A 19,660-nucleotide genomic window follows, 5' to 3' on the forward strand; every position below is an offset into this window, starting at 1 on the left:
GGCTGCCCCATTTGAAGAACAATGTGTAGAATTTGATAAAATGTGATTTAAAACCACAACATTTTCTTTACGCCCCATAGCTAAATGCGAATGTGAATTTCAGGAAATGTACTTTAAACCTTACATTTGCTTTATCTGTGCCTTCAAGAGGGGGCCCAATAAAATGTTTTACCCGCATGGTATGGGGCCCCAAAATGCTAGGGCCAGCCCTGGTTCAATATATCACAAAAACCTTACTAGAGGACCAACCATTGTCTGTACATGAATGGGCAAAGCCGTCGATGATGTCACACCATTAATTCCTATGTGAAGACTCAATGTCGCATTTGAAGGTTAGGAAGTTGGTTTTAGCTTGCTAATTGCCTTCTCATTGGGGATATGTATGTCGACATAACATGCACAGTTTGAGCTACTTCAGGAAGGGACGTTGCAGGCAGGCTAGGTCAGAGCTGCCTGCAACCGAAGGCCGACCAGGGTACTGCAGGCTACCATAGCAACCCAATTATCCTTATAACTTCTTTGTACAATTGTATTTTTTAAAATATATAATCAGTTCAAGGACATAAATCTGTCCTAATATAAGCAATTATTGGTAACATGGTTGTGTTTGAATGCTAGTTTTTTTTAGTTTTTTCTCTAATATCGACAAGGAAGATTGCCATTTTCCCATTCACTATTATGGGAGATCCTGCTTTCTGGAAACAACAGCCTTCAGTACCGCAGTCGGCCTTGAACTTCATGGCTTCAATGAGAGGGGTCAGTCGGTCTCCCCAGGGTTGATTACATTACAACCCCTGATCTCAAGCTAGGGTTTGATCCTGAATGTACATGTCAGACTGTTGGTTTTCTCTCTTTTCAGTTAACTGTTATATACTCTTTCATAGTTTCAGTAAATGTAGTAATATGTTTAACACTGTCGAAATAAGTCATAATTCTTCTGAATAACACATCATTCATACTCTTCAGACATTCATATATAACACAATATCTGTAAATATGAAATGCATTATACGTTGCATATTCTATCAAAACAAATCATACATCTTTAAAATTCTAACAAATGAAACTATCTATAACTATCTATATTCCACATCACTGGGTCTTTATTTGGCATCATGTGATTTGTATCTTAAGTATTCTATAAGTCACAGGGAAACACATACAGGTTGTATCCAAAATGACATCAAACCCTTTTAGTGCACTACATTTGAGTAGGACCCATAGGGCTCTGGTCAAAACTAGTACACTATATAGGGAATGGGGTGCCAATTTCTGACTCAATTTTCCATAAAAACCATATATTTCTCCCTCAGGTAAGGTGTTACCATCTATTGAAGTATTGAGCTTCATCAATACTTTATCCTATCTGAGTTCATATGTCTACTTACCAAATAAATACCGTACCTCACTATTGCAAAAGGTGTGTTCTATTCAGGTTATATGTTCACGACGTTGCAGAAAGGAAACAAAGCCAAACACAATTCCCTAATTCTACTTGAGAAACACAATACATTTCTATCTCTTCCTGGGGGAAAAAAAGTTGCATCCTGAATAGGCCCCAGTGATCATCTGCTTATGGGTCTTGTAGTTTTTATATCTCACAAAAAGAGCCCACAGCAAACATGATTACCAACAAGTTAGTAGAGAAGTTCAGTGTTGAACTACAGCCATCTAGTGGACTGCCCTGTTACTGCAATGAGGCAAATGAAGACCAGCTGGCAGTGATGTCGGACTGGGTTAGACAAACAGTCGCCACATTGATACCAACCACATTAGTCCTACATGCTGGAACAATCTTATATCATCATGAAAAGACGGAAATGATCATGTGCTGGGCAGAGGAATGTGAAATGATGAACTCCTTATAATCAAAACCCTCTTTTTTGATCTCACAACCTTCTTAATGTATTATTCATGAACATGCCTCTACAATCTGTCTTTCCCTCAATGTTTTATGTTGAAGTCTTCACATGTTGATGAAACCGGATAAGAATATGGTTTAAGGGCTGGCTCAACCCCTAGGCTGCATTCCAATGTCCACACTAGTACAACACTTAGTATGAAGCGTGTACTCTTAAGTTGTATGGAGATTGGAACAGGGCCGAAATAGTCTAGTTCAACAGCCACTTTGTCTACAAGGCGTCCCAAATGGAACCCTTTATAGTGCACTACTTTTGACCAGGCCTCTGGTTAAACTAGTGCACTATACAGTGAATATGGTCTAATGTCTCTGGTTAAACTAGTGCACTATACAGTGAATATGGTCTAATTTGGGACGCAGCCACAGACCCGCCTAAACCAGAACCAATGTCACATTGAATCTCTGATTCCTGTGGGTTTAAAAAACAGTCCATCTAGACTATCTGGTTGTATAAAAAATGAAAAACATCCTGTTAGTGAAATGTTTTAGTACATCTCTCCACAGTGAGGAGGAGTGACATGACTCTGACTGACCGCCACAGCGAGGAGGAGTGACATGACTCTGACTGACCGCCACAGCGAGGAAGAGTGACATGACTGACTGACCGCCACAGCGAGGAGGAGTGACATGACTCTGACTGACCGCCACAGCGAGGAGGAGTGACATGACTCTGACTGACCGCCACAGCGAGGAAGAGTGACATGACTGACTGACCGCCACAGCGAGGAGGAGTGACATGACTCTGACTGACCGCCACAGCGAGGAGGATTGACATGACTCTGACTGACCGCCACAGCGAGGAGGAGTGACATGACTGACTGACCGCCACAGCGAGGAGGAGTGACATGACTCTGACTGACCGCCACAGCGAGGAGGAGTGACATGACTCTGACTGACCGCCACAGCGAGGAGGAGTGACATGACTCTGACTGACCGCCACAGCGAGGAGGAGTGACATGACTGACTGACCGCCACAGCGAGGAGGAGTGACATGACTCTGACTGACCGCCACTAGTCTATTTTAGTTCATTGGATTGGATGTCCGAAAGACCCGACTGTAAAAAGCCCAGATCTGTCTGAGTAACATCCTGCACGGCGGCTATGTTAAGTACACACACACACTGTCACACACACACACACACACACACACACACACACACACACACACACACACACACACACACACACACACACACACACACACACACACACACACACACACACACACACACACACACACACACACACACACACACACACACACTGTCATACACACACACACACTGTCACACACACACATTCTCAGTTCCTGCTCTATAACCAACTCTCTTAACAACTATTTGTCTCCTCATGAATGACGTAGAACTGAGTGATCGAGAGCTGAAATATCACTTCTCTAAATATATTATTTGCAACATTGCCCTTGTGGTTTGATTTTAAAAGGACTGGCGTCTCCTACATTTGAAATGATCAAAAATACACGTGTTGACGTAGACATTTGAACTTTTAGATTCCATTTGATTTGTGTGTGTTTGTAATCTTCCAGCCATTCGTACATGAATATATTTCCACTGTAGTAGAAGTACTGGGGAGTAGAGACAAGACTTGTGACATCATAGTCACAAATATCCCTCTGCGTTTACATTCCTACCGGATGTATATTTCTCCCCACTGCACACCAGAGTACAACATACAGTAGAAACCGTCCACATGTATATCCAAGGAGTAGTTCTGACTGCTTATGCGTTAGTTTGCAACATGGTCATATGTTCCATTTCAATGTACAGCAGTTGTATATTCATTTTTGTTGTTGTTGCAGTAAAACGATTGTTATGTAAGATTGTCACAAGTCACATTCCTGTGAGATTTCCTGTGCGGTTGGGCTGTTGTAGGCGTTGTGCTAACAGAATGTTCCACAACATAATTGATTAGGGGAATGCTTAGGATAGTAAATCTCACTAGACAACGTGGTCAACCATTGGGCCACTTGACTTGGGGCACAAAAAATAACAATTCTAAACCAAAGCAGCAACACATAAAACAATACTAAGATTAACATCTACACTCTGAATTCCACAACATATTGGCTGTGTCACAAATAGCAGCCTATACACTATATAGTGCACCAATGGGCCCTGGTCAAAAGTAGTGCACTATATGGTGAACAGAGAGCCATTTGGGACATTGGTCCTGGTTTATCAGCCAGTTGTAGAGGTGTAACCCTACACTATGTGGCCAGGGCTCACAGGGCTGTGGTGGAATGGTAATAAACAGGACTATTGGGACTATTAACACAACCCAGTCCATTAACAAACAATTAACAGACTATTCATATTTTACCAGACAGCCCTTCTCATCTCACTGTATGTTTACAGGAGGATGTCCCAGGAGAGAGAGAGAGTGTGGTTTACAGGAAGATGTCCTAGGAGTGAGAGAGAGAGAGAGAGTGGTTTACAGGAAGATGTCCTAGGAGTGAGAGAGAGGAGGAGTGTGTGTGGTTTACAGGAAGATGTCCTAGGAGTGAGAGAGAGAGAGTGTATGGTTTACAGGAAGCTGTCCAAGGAGTGAGAGAGAGAGAGAGAGAGTGTGTGGTTTACAGGAAGATGTCCTAGGAGTGAGAGAGAGAGAGAGTGTGGTTTACAGGAAGATGTCCTAGGAGTGAGAGAGGAGGAGTGTGTGTGGTTTAAAGGAAGATGTCATAGGAGTGAGAGAGAGGAGGAGTGTGTGGTTTACAGGAAGATGTCCTAGGAGTGAGAGAGAGAGGGGGGGGAGTGTGTGTGGTTTAAAGTAAGATGTCCTATGAGTGAGAGAGAGAGAGACTGTGGTTTACAGGAAGATGTCCTAGGAGTGAGAGGGTGTGTGTGTGTGGTTTACAGGAATATGTCCTAGGAGTGAGAGAGAGAGAGAGGAGGAGTGTGTGTGGTTTACAGGAAGATGTCCTAGGAGTGAGAGGGGGAGTGTGTGTGGTTTACAGGAAGATGTCCTAGGAGTGAGAGGGAGAGAGAGAGAGGGGGAGTGTGTGTGGTTTAAAGTAAGATGTCCTAGGAGTGAGAGAGAGAGAGTGGTTTACAGGAAGATGTCCTAGGAGTGAGAGGGGGAGTGTGTGTGGTTTACAGGAAGATGTCCTAGGAGTGAGAGGGAGAGAGGAGGAGTGTGTGGTTTACAGGAAGATGTCCTAGGAGTGAGAGAGAGAGGAGGAGTGTGTGTGTGGTTTACAGGAAGATGTCCAAGGAGTGACAGAGAGAGAGGAGGAGTGTGTGTGGTTTACAGGAAGATGTCCTATGAGTGAGAGAGAGAGTGTGTGTGGTTTACAGGAAGATATCCTAGGAGTGAGAGAGAGAGGAGGAGTGTGTGTGTGGTTTACAGGAAGATGTCCAAGGAGTGACAGAGAGAGAGGAGGAGTGTGTGTGGTTTACAGGAAGATGTCCTATGAGTGAGAGAGAGTGTGTGTGTGGTTTACAGGAAGATATCCTAGGAGTGAGAGAGAGAGAGGGAGGGGGAGTGTGTGTGGTTTACAGGAAGATGTCCTAGGAGTGAGAGAGGGAGAGTGTGTGGTTTACAGGAAGATGTCCTAGGAGTGAGAGAGAGAGAGAGGAGGAGTGTGTGTGGTTTACAGGAAGATGTCATAGGAGTGAGAGAGAGAGGAGGAGTGTGTGTGTGGTTTACAGGAAGATGTCCTAGGAGTGAGAGAGAGAGAGGAGGAGTGTGTGTGGTTTACAGGAAGATGTCCTATGAGTGAGAGAGAGAGAGGAGGAGTGTGTGGTTTACAGGAAGATGTCCTAGGAGTGAGAGAGAGAGAGGAGGAGTGTGTGTGTGGTTTACAGGAAGATGTCCAAGGAGTGACAGAGAGAGGGAGGAGGAGTGTGTGTGGTTTACAGGAAGATGTCCTAGGAGTGAGAGAGAGAGAGGAGGAGTGTGTGTGGTTTACAGGAAGATGTCCTAGGAGTGAGAGAGAGAGAGAGAGAGAGAGAGAGAGAGAGAGAGAGAGAGAGAGAGGGGGGAGTGTGTGTGGTTTACAGGAAGATGTCCTAGGAGTGAGAGAGGGAGAGTGTGTGATTTACAGGAAGATATCCTAGGAGTGAGAGAGGGGGGAGTGTTTGTGGTTTCAAGTAAGATGTCCTAGGAGTGAGAGGGAGAGAGAGAGAGGAAGAGTGTGTGTGGTTTAAAGTAAGATGTCCTAGGAGTGTGTGTGTGAGAGAGAGAGAGAGAGAGAGAGGGGGGAGTGTGTGGTTTAAAGGAGGATGTTCTAGGAGTGAGAGAGAGAGAGAGAGGAGGAGTGTGTGTGGTTTACATGAAGATGTCCTAGGAGTGAGAGAGGGAGTGTGTGTGGTTTACAGGAAGATGTCCTAGGAGTGAGAGAGGGAGAGTGTGTGGTTTACAGGAAGATATCCTAGGAGTGAGAGAGAGAGGGGGAGTGTGTGTGGTTTAAAGTAAGATGTCCTAGGAGTGAGAGAGAGAGAGGGAGAGTGTGTGGTTTACAGGAAGATGTCCTAGGAGTGAGTGGGAGAGAGAGAGAGGGGGAGTGTGTGTGGTTTCAAGTAAGATGTCCTAGGAGTGAGAGGGAGAGAGAGAGGGGGAGTGTGTGTGGTTTAAAGTAAGATGTCCTAGGAGTGAGAGAGGGGGAGTGTGTGTGGTTTCAAGTAAGATGTCCTAGGAGTGAGAGGGAGAGAGAGAGGGGGAGTGTGTGTGGTTTAAAGTAAGATGTCCTAGGAGTGAGAGAGAGAGAGGGAGAGTGTGTGGTTTACAGGAAGATGTCCTAGGAGTGAGTGGGAGAGAGAGAGAGGGGAGTGTGTGTGGTTTCAAGTAAGATGTCCTAGGAGTGAGAGGGAGAGAGAGAGGGGGAGTGTGTGTGGTTTAAAGTAAGATGTCCTAGGAGTGAGAGAGGGGGAGTGTGTGTGGTTTCAAGTAAGATGTCCTAGGAGTGAGAGGGAGAGAGAGAGGGGGAGTGTGTGTGGTTTAAAGTAAGATGTCCTAGGAGTGAGAGAGAGAGAGGGAGAGTGTGTGGTTTACAGGAAGATGTCCTAGGAGTGAGTGGGAGAGAGAGAGGGGGAGTGTGTGTGGTTTAAAGTAAGATGTCCTAGGAGTGAGAGAGAGAGAGAGAGAGGGAGAGTGTGGTTTAAAGGAGGATGTTCTAGGAGTGAGAGAGAGAGAGAGAGAGAGAGAGAGAGAGAGAGAGAGAGAGAGAGAGAGAGAGAGGGGGGCAGTGTGTGGTTTAAAGGAGGATGTTCTAGGAGTGAGAGAGAGAGAGGGGGAGTGTGTGTGGTTTAAAGGAGGATGTCCTAGGAGTGAGAGGGAGAGAGAGGGGGGAGTGTGTGTGGTTTAAAGTAAGATGTCCTAGGAGTGAGAGAGAGAGAGGGAGAGTGTGTGGTTTACAGGAAGATGTCCTAGGAGTGAGTGGGAGAGAGAGAGGGGGGGAGTGTGTGTGGTTTAAAGTAAGATGTCCTAGGAGTGAGAGAGAGAGAGAGGGAGAGTGTGTGGTTTAAAGGAGGATGTTCTAGGAGTGAGAGAGAGAGAGAGAGAGAGAGAGAGAGAGAGAGAGAGAGAGAGAGAGAGAGAGAGAGAGAGAGAGAGAGAGAGAGAGAGAGAGAGAGAGAGGGGCAGTGTGTGGTTTAAAGGAGGATGTTCTAGGAGTGAGAGAGAGAGGGGGGGAGTGTGTGTGGTTTAAAGGAGGATGTCCTATGGGTGTTTGAACATGAGCTGCTTTCAGCTGTAGCATAAGGAGAGAGGACTGGTGTAATGGTCTGGATGGAGGGAAGAGGAGGAGGAGGAGAGAGGACTGGTGTAATGGTCTGGATGGAGGGAAGAGGAGGAGGAGGAGAGGAAAGGGAGAGAAGGAAAGGACAGGGAGAGAAGGAAAGGAAAGGGAGAGAAGGAAAGGAAAGGGAGAAAAGGAAAGGACAGGGAGAGAAGGAAAGGACAGGGAGAGAAGGAAAGGACAGGGAGAGAAGGAAAGGACAGGGAGAGAAGGAAAGGACAGGGAGAGAAAGAAATGACAGGGAGAGAAGGAAAGGACAGGGAGAGAAGGAAAGGAAAGGGAGAGAAGGAAAGGAAAGGGAGAGAAGGAAAGGACAGGGAGAGAAGGAAAGGACAGGGAGAGAAGGAAAGGACAGGGAGAGAAGGAAAGGACTGGAAGATGGACAGAAGGTGTAGAGGGTTGGGAAAAAAGGGAGAAATCAAATCAAATTGTATTTGTCACGTACACATGGTAAGCAGATGTTAATGCGAGTGTAGCGAAATGCTTGTGCTTCTAGTTCCGACCATGTAGTTATATCTAACAAGTAATCTAACAATTTCACAACTACCTACTTAATGTTAGTCATGGCTGTTTAACAGTCTGATGGCCCCCGGTGATGTGTTGTGCAGACCTCACTACCCTCTGGGAGCCTTATGGTTGTGGGCGGAGCAGACCTCACTACCCTCTGGGAGCCTTATGGTTGTGGGCGGAGCAGACCTCACTACCCTCTGGGAGCCTTATGGTTGTGGGCGGAGCAGACCTCACTACCCTCTGGAGAGCCTTATGGTTGTGGGCGGAGCAGAACTCACTACTCTCTGGAGAGCCTTACGGTTGTGGGCGGAGCAGACCTCACTACCCTCTGGAGAGCCTTACGGTTGTGGGCGGAGCAGACCTCACTACCCTCTGGAGAGCCTTACGGTTGTGGGCGGAGCAGTTGCCGTACCAGGCAGTGATACAGCCTGACAGGATGCTCTTGATTGTGCATCTGTAAAAGTTTGTGTGTTTTTGGTGACAAGCCAAATTTCTTCAGCCCCCTGAGGTTGAAGATGCGCTGCTGTGCCTTCTTCACCATGCTGTCTGTGTGGGTGGACCAATTCAGTTTGTCTGTGATGTGTACGCCGAGGAACTTAAAACGTTCTACCTTCTCCACTACTGTCCCGAGGGGAGGAGGAGGTAGAAAGGGAGAGAGGACTGGGGAAATGGTTTGGAGAAGGTGGAAAGGGAATAGAGAAGATTAGATGGAGAGCAGGGTTGGGGAATAACAGATTACATGTAATCTGATTACAAAAAATGTCATAATTTGTGTCCTAATAAAAAATAACGTAATCAGATTACAGATTGTTTTCAAAAACGACAAGATTACTTCTTGGGTTACTTTTAAATTCAGAAACGATGTTTGCATAAAAAAAAACAAGATGACACCTTTCTGTTTTCTCAAAAAGGCGCAAGTTTAAGTTTGTCCCACTTTAGCAAGTCAGAGACCACTATGATGACACACCAATCAGAGACTATTATGATGACACACCAATCAGAGACTATTATGATGACACACCAAATGATAACCACCAATCAGAGACCACTATGATGACACACCAAATGATGACCACCAGTCAGAGACCACTATGATGACACACCAAATGATGACCACCAATCAGAGACCACTATGATGACACACCAATCAGAGACTACTATGATGACCACCAATCAGAGACCACTATGATGACACACCAAATGATGACCACCAGTCAGAGACCACTATGATGACACACCAATCAGAGACCACTATGATAACACACCAAATGATGACCACCAATCAGAGACCACTATGATGACACACCAATCAGAGACCACTATGATGACCACCAATCAGAGACCACTATGATGACACACCAATCAGAGACCACTATGTTGACACACCAAATGATGACCACCAATCAGAGACCACTATGATGACACACCAATCAGAGACCACTATGATGACACACCAATCAGAGACTACTATGATGACCACCAATCAGAGACCACTATGATGACACACCAAATGATGACCACCAATCAGAGACCACTATGATGACACACCAAATGATGACTACCAATCAGAGACCACTATGATGACACACCAATCAGAGACCACTATGATAACACACCAAATGATGACCACCAATCAGAGACCACTATGATAACACACCAAATGATGACCACCAATCAGAGACCACTATGATGACACACCAAATGATGACTACCAATCAGAGACCACTATGATGACACACCAAATGTGTTTGATGTATGCTTTATGTCTTCTAACGCTTCTTAATTAAGGAGCAAATAATCAGATTACGTTACTGAGTTTGAGTAATGCAAAAGTTATGTTACTGATTACAATTTTGGACAGGTAACTAGTAACTGTAACGGATTACATTTAGAAAGTAACCTACTCAACCCTGGAGAGACAACCTGATTGCAACATGAGGAGAAAGTCAGCTTTCTACAGCTGGTCTCAGTCTGGGGTGTGTTGAGACAGAGGATGTGGGCAAAGGCACGAGGCCCTACGAGCTCATTCACACTAGAATGTCTGCTTACTGGTTCCTATTCTATGATCTGGGATCAGGGTGGACAGTAGGACTATATAGCTCAGGGAAACTCCCAGTCTCAGAGAGAGAGAGAGAGGGGGAGGAGAGGTAGGGAGGGAGAAAGAGCGAGAGAGAGGGGGATAGATGGAGAGAGAGAGAGGGAGGGAGGAGATGGAGAAGGAGGGAGAGTGGGAAGAGAGGGAGATGGAGAAGGAGGGAGAGCGGGAAGAGGGAGGGAGGAGAGGGAAGAGAGAGAAGGCCCATTATGACCTCAGTAAATCCCAGTGGAACATGTATTTGTCTTTACTTGAAAGTATGATTTATTTTCCGAGCTGTAAGAGTAGGGTTATGTTTGGCACTGAAACATGTTTGGAAGAATAGCAGAAAAAAGAAACGTTTCAAGGCTTGAGGTTTTTTGATGTTTGCCTGGAGACTGAATAAGGACTTATCATTCTCTCCTGATGAGTTTCACTACTTACATTTGAAATAATTGCATTATATCTGAATCATAACCACATCGTTATCCAGGAGAAAGAGAGATGGAGAGAGAGTCAGAGGGATTGAGGAAGATAAGAGAGGAAGTGAAATGGAGAGAAAAAGAGAGATGGAATGAAAAGAGAGATGGAGAAGAAAGGGAAAGAGAGAGAGGGGGATTGAGGAAGAGATGGAGAAGAGAGAGAGAGAGATTGAGGAAGAGATGGAGAAGAGAGAGAAAGATAGAGAGAGGGATTGAGGAAGAGATGGAGAGGAGAGGGAAAGAGACAGAGAGGGATTGAGGAAGAGATGGAGAAGAGAGAGAGGGATTGAAGAAGAGATGGAGAAGAGGGAAAGAGACAGAGAGGGATTGAAGAATAGATGGAGAAGAGACAGAGAGGGATTGAGGGAGAGATGGAGAAGAGACAGAGAGGGATTGAAGAAGAGATGGAGAAGAGACAGAGAGGGATTGAGGAAGAGATGGAGAAGAGAGAGAGAGGGATCGAGGAAGAGATGGAGAAGAGAGAGAGAGGGGTTGAGGAAGAGATGGAGAAGAGAGGGATTGAGGAAGAGATGGAGGAGAGAGAGAGGGATTGAGGAAGAGATGGAGAAGAGACAGAGAGGGATTGAGGAAGAGATGGAGAAGAGAGAGAGAGAGATTGAGGAAGAGATGGAGAAGAGACAGAGAGGGATTAAGGAAGAGATGGAGAAGAGACAGAGAGGGATTGAGGAAGAGATGGAGAAGAGAGGGCAGCGGTTGTATAAGATTTCCTCCACTGGGTGTAGATGTGGTCTTAGATTTCTCTCTGGGCTGCTGATTAACATCTCTGTGTGTGCGTGACTGTGAATGAATGTGTGTGTCTGCATGTGTGTTTGTGCCCGAGCAGAGGCGAGGAACTTCAGATTTAATTTCCCCCAGCAGCAGATATTACACCCCTCCTCCCTCTCATTGTAGTTTTATTGGAATGGGGTGTTTGTGATGCAATAAAACATGGGGGATGTGTTAGTGTGGAATTGTTAATCTATACATTTGTCTCCCTCTCTCTCCATCTATCCCTATCCCTCTCTCTCTCTCTCTCTCTCTCTCTCTCTCTCTCTCTCTCTCTCTCTCTCTCTCTCTCTCTCTCTCTCTCTCTCTCTCTCTCTCTCTCTCTCTCTCTCTCCATCTATCCCTCTCTCTCCATCTATCCCTCTCTCTCTCCCTCTCTCTCTCTCTCTCTCTCTCTCTCTCTCTCTCTCTCTCTCTCTCTCTCTCTCCATCTATCCATCTATCCCTCTCTCTCCATCTATCCCTCTCTCCATCTATCCCTCTCTCTCCATCTATCCCTCTCTCTCCATCTATCCCTCTCTCTCTCCATCTACCCCTCTCACTCTCCATCTATCCCTCTCTCTCCATCTATCCCTCTCTCCATCTATCCCCCTCTCTCTCCATCTATCCCTCTCTCTCCATCTATCAATCTCTCTCTCCATCTAACCCTCTCACTCTCCATCTATCCCTCTCTCTCCATCTATCCCTCTCTCTCTCCATCTATCCCTCTCTCTCTCCATCTATCCCTCCCTCTCTCCATCTATCTCTCTCTCCATCTATCCCTCTGTCTCTCTCTCCATCTATCCCTCTCTCTCTCTCTCCATCTATCCCCCTCTCTCCATCTATCCCTCTCTCTCTCCATCTATCCCTCTCACTCTCCATCTATCCCTCTCTCTCCATCTATCCCTCTCTCCATCTATCCCTCTCTCTCCATCTATCCTTCTCTCTCCATCTATCCCTCTCACTCTCCATCTGTCCCTCTCTCTCCATCTATCCCTCTCTCTCCATCTATCCCTCTCTCTCCATCTATCCCTCTCTCTCCATCTATCCCTCTCTCTCCATCTATCCCTCTCTCTCTCCATCTATCCCTCTCTCTCTCCATCTATCCCTCTCTCTCCATCTATCCCTCTCTCTCCATCTATCCCTCTCTCTCCATCTCGCTACTCTCTGTGTCTCTTTCCGCCTGTTTCAGAGCTTTGATTAATCACTTCAGGAGAGTCCTGATGATGATGATAACACACTGTAAAATCATGTTTATCATCACATTGGAGAGAGAATGTCCTCTGGGGCTACAGTTACTGGGAAGGTTGGGAAGGGAAGGGATACGAGGAAGAGAGGGGGAGGAAGAGATGGATGGAGAGAGCCAAAGAAAGTTAAGTGGGAGAGGGAGTAGGTTGTTGGCTCAATAAAACATTGAATATGTAGAATTTATTTTATATATATCTTAACTTTACAAAGTCACTTTAGATAAGTGTTAGATTATGTTATTATTGTTATTGTAGTACTTTATCACACCTAAATCCATATATTGAACAATAGAGGTCTTTGTCCTATAGCTTCAGTGTGTTATCGGAGAGCTATAACAGTAATGATCCACATGGTGAAGAATAACTTTTCTAAAGACAACACATCCTGTCATGTGGTCGGCGTCCTGCGACTGGAGCCGCGTGTCGGGGAGAGGGGACTGTCACGTGCTCCCTCTCCGACCTCTAGGTTGCCACCTGTCACCAGCGTTACGCGCATAATGACACTCACCTAGACTCCATCACCTCCTTGATCACCTGCCCTTTATATGTCTCTCCCTTTATATGTCTCTCCCTTTATATGTCTCTCCCTTTATATGTCTCTCCCTTTATATGTCTCTCCCTTTATATGTCTCTCCCTTTATATGTCTCTCCCTTTATATGTCTCTCCCTTTATATGTCTCTCCCTTTATATGTCTCTCCCTTTATATGTCTCTCCCTTTATATGTCGCTCCCTTTATATGTCTCTCCCTTTATATGTCTCTCCCTTTATATGTCTCTCCCTTTGGTTCCTTCCCTTTATATGTCTCTCCCTTTATATGTCTCTCCCTTTGGTTCCTTCCCTTTATATGTCTCTCCCTTTATATGTCTCTCCCTTTATATGTCTCTCCCTTTATATGTCGCTCCCTTTATATGTCTCTCCCTTTATATGTCTCTCCCTTTATATGTCTCTCCCTTTATATGTCTCTCCCTTTGGTTCCTTCCCTTTATATGTCTCTCCCTTTATATGTCTCTCCCTTTATATGTCTCTCCCTTTATATGTCTCTCCCTTTATATGTCTCTCCCTTTATATGTCTCTCCATTTATATGTCTCTCCCTTTATATGTCTCTCCCTTTATATGTCTCTCCCTTTATATGTCTCTCCCTTTATATGTCTCTCCCTTTATATGTCTCTCCCTTTATATGTCTCTTTATATGTCTCCCTTTATATGTCTCTCCCTTTATATGTCTCTCCCTTTATATGTCTCTCCCTTTGGTTCCTTCCCTTTATATGTCTCTCCCTTTATATGTCTCTCCCTTTGGTTCCTTCCCTTTATATGTCTCTCCCTTTATATGTCTCTCCCTTTATATGTCTCTCCCTTTGGTTCCTTCCCTTTATATGTCTCTCCCTTTATATGTCTCTCCCTTTGGTTCCTTCCCTTTATATGTCTCTCCCTTTATATGTCTCTCCCTTTATATGTCTCTCCCTTTATATGTCTCTCCCTTTGGTTCCTTCCCTTTATATGTCTCTCCCTTTATATGTCTCTCCCTTTATATGTCTCTCCCCCTTTATATGTCTCTCCCTTTATATGTCTTCCCTTTTCCTATGTCTCTCCCTTTATATGTCTCTCCTTTGGTTCCTTCCCTTTATATGTCTCTCCCTTTATATGTCTCTCCCTTTATATGTCTCTCCCTTTATATGTCTCTCCCTTTGTCTTCCCTTTATATGTCTCTCCCTTTATATGTCTCTCCTTTATATGTCTCTCCCTTTATATGTCTCTCCTCCTCTCCCTTTATATGTCTCTCCCTTTATATGTCTTCCCTTTATGTCTCTCCCTTTATATGTCTCTCCCTTTATATGTCTCCCCTTTATATGTCTCTCCCTTTATATGTCTCTCCCTTTATATGTCTCTCCCTTTGTTTTATGTCTCTCCCTTTATATGTCTCTCCCTTTATATGTCTCTCCCTTTGGTTCATTCCCTTTATATGTCTCTTTATATGTCTCCCCTTATATGTCTCTCCCTTTATATGTCTCTCCCTTTATATGTCTCTCCCTTTGGTTCATTCCCTTTATATGTCTCTCCCTTTATATGTCTCTCCCTTTATATGTCTCTCCCTTTATATGTCTCTCCCTTTGGTTCATTCTCTTTATATGTCTCTCCCTTTATATGTCTCTCCCTTTATATGTCTCTCCCTTTATATGTCTCTCCCTTTATATGTCTCTCCCTTTATATGTCTCTCCCTTTGGTTCATTCTCTTTATATGTCTCTCCCTTTATATGTCTCTCCCTTTATATGTCTCTCCCTTTATATGTCTCTCCCTTTATATGTCTCTCCCTTTGGTTCCTTCCCTTTATATGTCTCTCCCTTTATATGTCTCTCCCTTTATATGTCTCTCCCTTTGGTTCCTTCCCTTTATATGTCTCTCCCTTTGGTTCATTCTCTTTATATGTCTCTCCCTTTATATGTCTCTCCCTTTATATGTCTCTCCCTTTATATGTCTCTCCCTTTATATGTCTCTCCCTTTGGTTCATTCTCTTTATATGTCTCTCCCTTTATATGTCTCTCCCTTTATATGTCTCTCCCTTTATATGTCTCTCCCTTTGGTTCATTCTCTTTATATGTCTCTCCCTTTATATGTCTCTCCCTTTATATGTCTCTCCCTTTATATGTCTCTCCCTTTATATGTCTCTCCCTTTATATGTCTCTCCCTTTGGTTCATTCCCTTTATATGTCTCTCCCTTTATATGTCTCTCCCTTTATATGTCTCTCCCTTTATATGTCTCTCCCTTTGGTTCATTCCCTTTATATGTCTCTCCCTTTGGTTCATTCCCTTTATATGTCTCTCCCTTTATATGTCTCTCCCTTTGGTTCCTTCTCTTTATATGTCTCTCCCTTTGGTTCCTTCCCTTTATATGTCTCTCCCTTTATATGTCTCTCCCTTTGGTTCCTTCCCTTTATATGTCTCTCCCTTTATATGTCTCTCCCTTTGGTTCATTCTCTTTATATGTCTCTCCCTTTATATGTCTCTCCCTTTATATGTCTCTCCCTTTGGTTCATTCTCTTTATATGTCTCTCCCTTTATATGTCTCTCCCTTTATATGTCTCTCCCTTTATATGTCTCTCCTTTGGTTCATTCTCTTTATGTCTCTCCCTTTATATGTCTCTCCCTTTTTGGTTCCTTCCCTTTATATGTCTCTCCCTTTATATGTCTCTCCCTTTGGTTCCTTCCCTTTATATGTCTCTCCCTTTATATGTCTCTCCCTTTATATGTCTCTCCCTTTGGTTCCTTCCCTTTATATGTCTCTCCCTTTATATGTCTCTCCCTTTATATGTCTCTCCTTTATATGTCTCTTTTATATGTCTCTCCCTTTATATGTCTCTCCCTTTATATGTCTCTCCCTTTATATGTCTCTCCCTTTGGTTCATTCTCTTTATATGTCTCTCCCTTTGGTTCCTTCCCTTTATATGTCTCTCCCTTTATATGTCTCTCCCTTTATATGTCTCTCCCTTTATATGTCTCTCCCTTTATATGTCTCTCCCTTTGGTTCATTCCCTTTATATGTCTCTCCCTTTATATGTCTCTCCCTTTATATGTCTCTCCCTTTATATGTCTCTCCCTTTATATGTCTCTCCCTTTGGTTCATTCTCTTTATATGTCTCTCCCTTTATATGTCTCTCCCTTTATATGTCTCTCCCTTTATATGTCTCTCCCTTTATATGTCTCTCCCTTTGGTTCATTCTCTTTATATGTCTCTCCCTTTATATGTCTCTCCCTTTATATGTCTCTCCCTTTATATGTCTCTCCCTTTGGTTCCTTCCCTTTATATGTCTCTCCCTTTATATGTCTCTCCCTTTATATGTCTCTCCCTTTGGTTCCTTCCCTTTATATGTCTCTCCTTTATATGTCTCTCCCTTTATATGTCTCTCCCTTTGGTTCATTCTCTTTATATGTCTCTCCCTTTGGTTCCTTCCTCTTTTATATGTCTCTCCCTTTATATGTCTCTCCCTTTATATGTCTCTCCCTTTATATGTCTCTCCCTTTATATGTCTCTCCCTTTGGTTCCTTCCCTTTATATGTCTCTCCCTTTATATGTCTCTCCCTTTGGTTCCTTCTCTTTATATGTCTCTCCCTTTATATGTCTCTCCCTTTATATTCTCTCCCTTTATATGTCTCTCCTTTATATGTCTCTCCCTTTATATGTCTCTCCCTTTATATGTCTCTCCCTTTATATTCATTCTCTTTATATGTCTCTCCTTTATATGTCTCTCCCTTTATATGTCTCTCCCTTTATATGTCTCTCCCTTTGGTTCTTTCCCTTTATATGTCTCTCCTTTATATGTCTCTCCCTTTATATGTCTCTCCCTTTATATGTCTCTCCCTTTATATGTCTCTCCCTTTGGTTCATTCTCTTTATATGTCTCTCCCTTTATATGTCTCTCCCTTTATATGTCTCTCCCTTTATATGTCTCTCCCTTTGGTTCATTCCCTTTATATGTCTCTCCCTTTGGTTCATTCTCTTTATATGTCTCTCCCTTTATATGTCTCTCCCTTTATATGTCTCTCCCTTTATATGTCTCTCCTTTGGTTCCTTCCCTTTATATGTCTCTCCCTTTATATGTCTCTCCCCTTTATATGTCTCTCCCTTTGGTTCATTCTCTTTATATGTCTCTCCCTTTATATGTCTCTCCTTTATATGTCTCTCCCTTTATATGTCTCTCCCTTTGGTTCCTTCCCTTTATATGTCTCTCCCTTTATATGTCTCTCCCTTTATATGTCTCTCCCTTTGGTTCCTTCCCTTTATATGTCTCTCCCTTTATATGTCTCTCCCTTTATATGTCTCTCCCTTTATATGTCTCTCCCTTTATATTCCTTTTTATATGTCTCTCCCTTTGGTTCCTTCCCTTTATATGTCTCTCCCTTTATATGTCTCTCCCTTTATATGTCTCTCCCTTTATATGTCTCTCCCTTTGGTTCATTCCTTTATATGTCTCTCCCTTTGGTTCCTTCTCTTTATATGTCTCTCCCTTTATATGTCTCTCCCTTTATATGTCTCTCCCTTTATATGTCTCTCCCTTTATATGTCTCTCCCTTTATATGTCTCTCCCTTTATATGTCTCTCCCTTTATATGTCTCTCCCTTTGGTTCCTTCCCTTTATATGTCTCTCCCTTTATATGTCTCTCCCTTTATATGTCTCTCCCTTTGGTTCCTTCTCTTTATATGTCTCTCCCTTTGGTTCCTTCCCTTTATATGTCTCTCCCTTTATATGTCTCTCCCTTTATATGTCTCTCCCTTTATATGTCTCTCCCTTTATATGTCTCTCCCTTTATATGTCTCTCCCTTTATATGTCTCTCCCTTTATATGTCTCTCCCTTTATATGTCTCTCCCTTTGGTTCCTTCTCTTTATATGTCTCTCCCTTTATATGTCTCTCCCTTTATATGTCTCTCCCTTTATATGTCTCTCCCTTTATATGTCTCTCCTTTATATGTCTCTCCCCTTTGGTTCATTCCCTTTATATGTCTCTCCCTTTATATGTCTCTCCCTTTGGTTCCTTCCCTTTATATGTCTCTCCTTTATATGTCTCTCCTTTATATGTCTCTCCCTTTATATGTCTCTCCTTTATATGTCTCTCCTTTATATGTCTCTCCCTTTATATGTCTCTCCCTTTGGTTCATTCCCTTTATATGTCTCTCCCTTTATATGTCTCTCCCTTTGGTTCCTTCCCTTTATATGTCTCTCCCTTTATATGTCTCTCCCTTTATATGTCTCTCCCTTTATATGTCTCTCCCTTTATATGTCTCTCCCTTTGGTTCATTCCCTTTATATGTCTCTCCCTTTATATGTCTCTCCCTTTATATGTCTCTCCTTTATATGTCTCTCCTTTATATGTCTCTCCCTTTGGTTCATTCTCTTTATATGTCTCTCCTTTATGTCTCTCTCCTTTATATGTCTCTCCCTTTATATGTCTCTCCCTTTATATGTCTCTCCCTTTGGTTCATTCTCTTTATATGTCTCTCCCTTTATATGTCTCTCCCTTTATATGTCTCTCCCTTTATATGTCTCTCCTTTATATGTCTCTCCTTTATATGTCTCTCCTTTATATGTCTCTCCCTTTGGTTCCTTCCCTTTATATGTCTCTCCCTTTATATGTCTCTCCTTTATATGTCTCTCCCTTTATTCTCTTTATATGTCTCTCCTTTATATGTCTCTCCCTTTATATGTCTCTCCTTTATATGTCTCTTTATATGTTCCCTTTATATGTCTCTCCCTTTGGTTCTTCCCTTTATATGTCTCTCCTTTATATGTCTCTCCCTTTATATGTCTCCCCTTTATATGTCTCTCCTTTATATGTCTCTCCTTTATATGTCTCTCCCTTTATATGTCCTCCTTTATATGTCTCTCCTTTATATGTCTCTCCTTTATATGTCTCTCCTTTGGTTCATTCTCTTTATATGTCTCTCCCTTTATATGTCTCTCCCTTTATATGTCTCTCTCTCCCTTTGGTTCATTCCTTTATATGTCTCTCCTTTTATATGTCTCTCCCTTTATATGTCTCTCCCTTTATATGTCTCTCCCTTTATATGTCTTCTCTTTATATGTCTCTCCTTTATATGTCTCTCCTTTATATGTCTCTCCCTTTATATGTCTCTCCCTTTGGTTCATTCCCTTTATATGTCTCTCCCTTTGGTTCCCTTTATTCTCTTTATATGTCTCTCCCTTTATATGTCTTTTTATATGTCTCTCCCTTTATATGTCTCTCCTTTATATGTCTCTCCTTTGGTTCCTTCCCTTTATATGTCTCTCCTTTATATGTCTCTCCTTTATATGTCTCTCCCTTTATATGTCTCTCCTTTATATTCTCCCTTTATATGTCTCTCCTTTATATGTCTCTCCCTTTATATGTCTCTCCCTTTGGTTCATATGTCT

This window comes from Oncorhynchus gorbuscha, linkage group LG23, assembly GCF_021184085.1.
Source record: "Oncorhynchus gorbuscha isolate QuinsamMale2020 ecotype Even-year linkage group LG23, OgorEven_v1.0, whole genome shotgun sequence".
Classification (NCBI taxonomy): domain Eukaryota; kingdom Metazoa; phylum Chordata; class Actinopteri; order Salmoniformes; family Salmonidae; genus Oncorhynchus; species Oncorhynchus gorbuscha.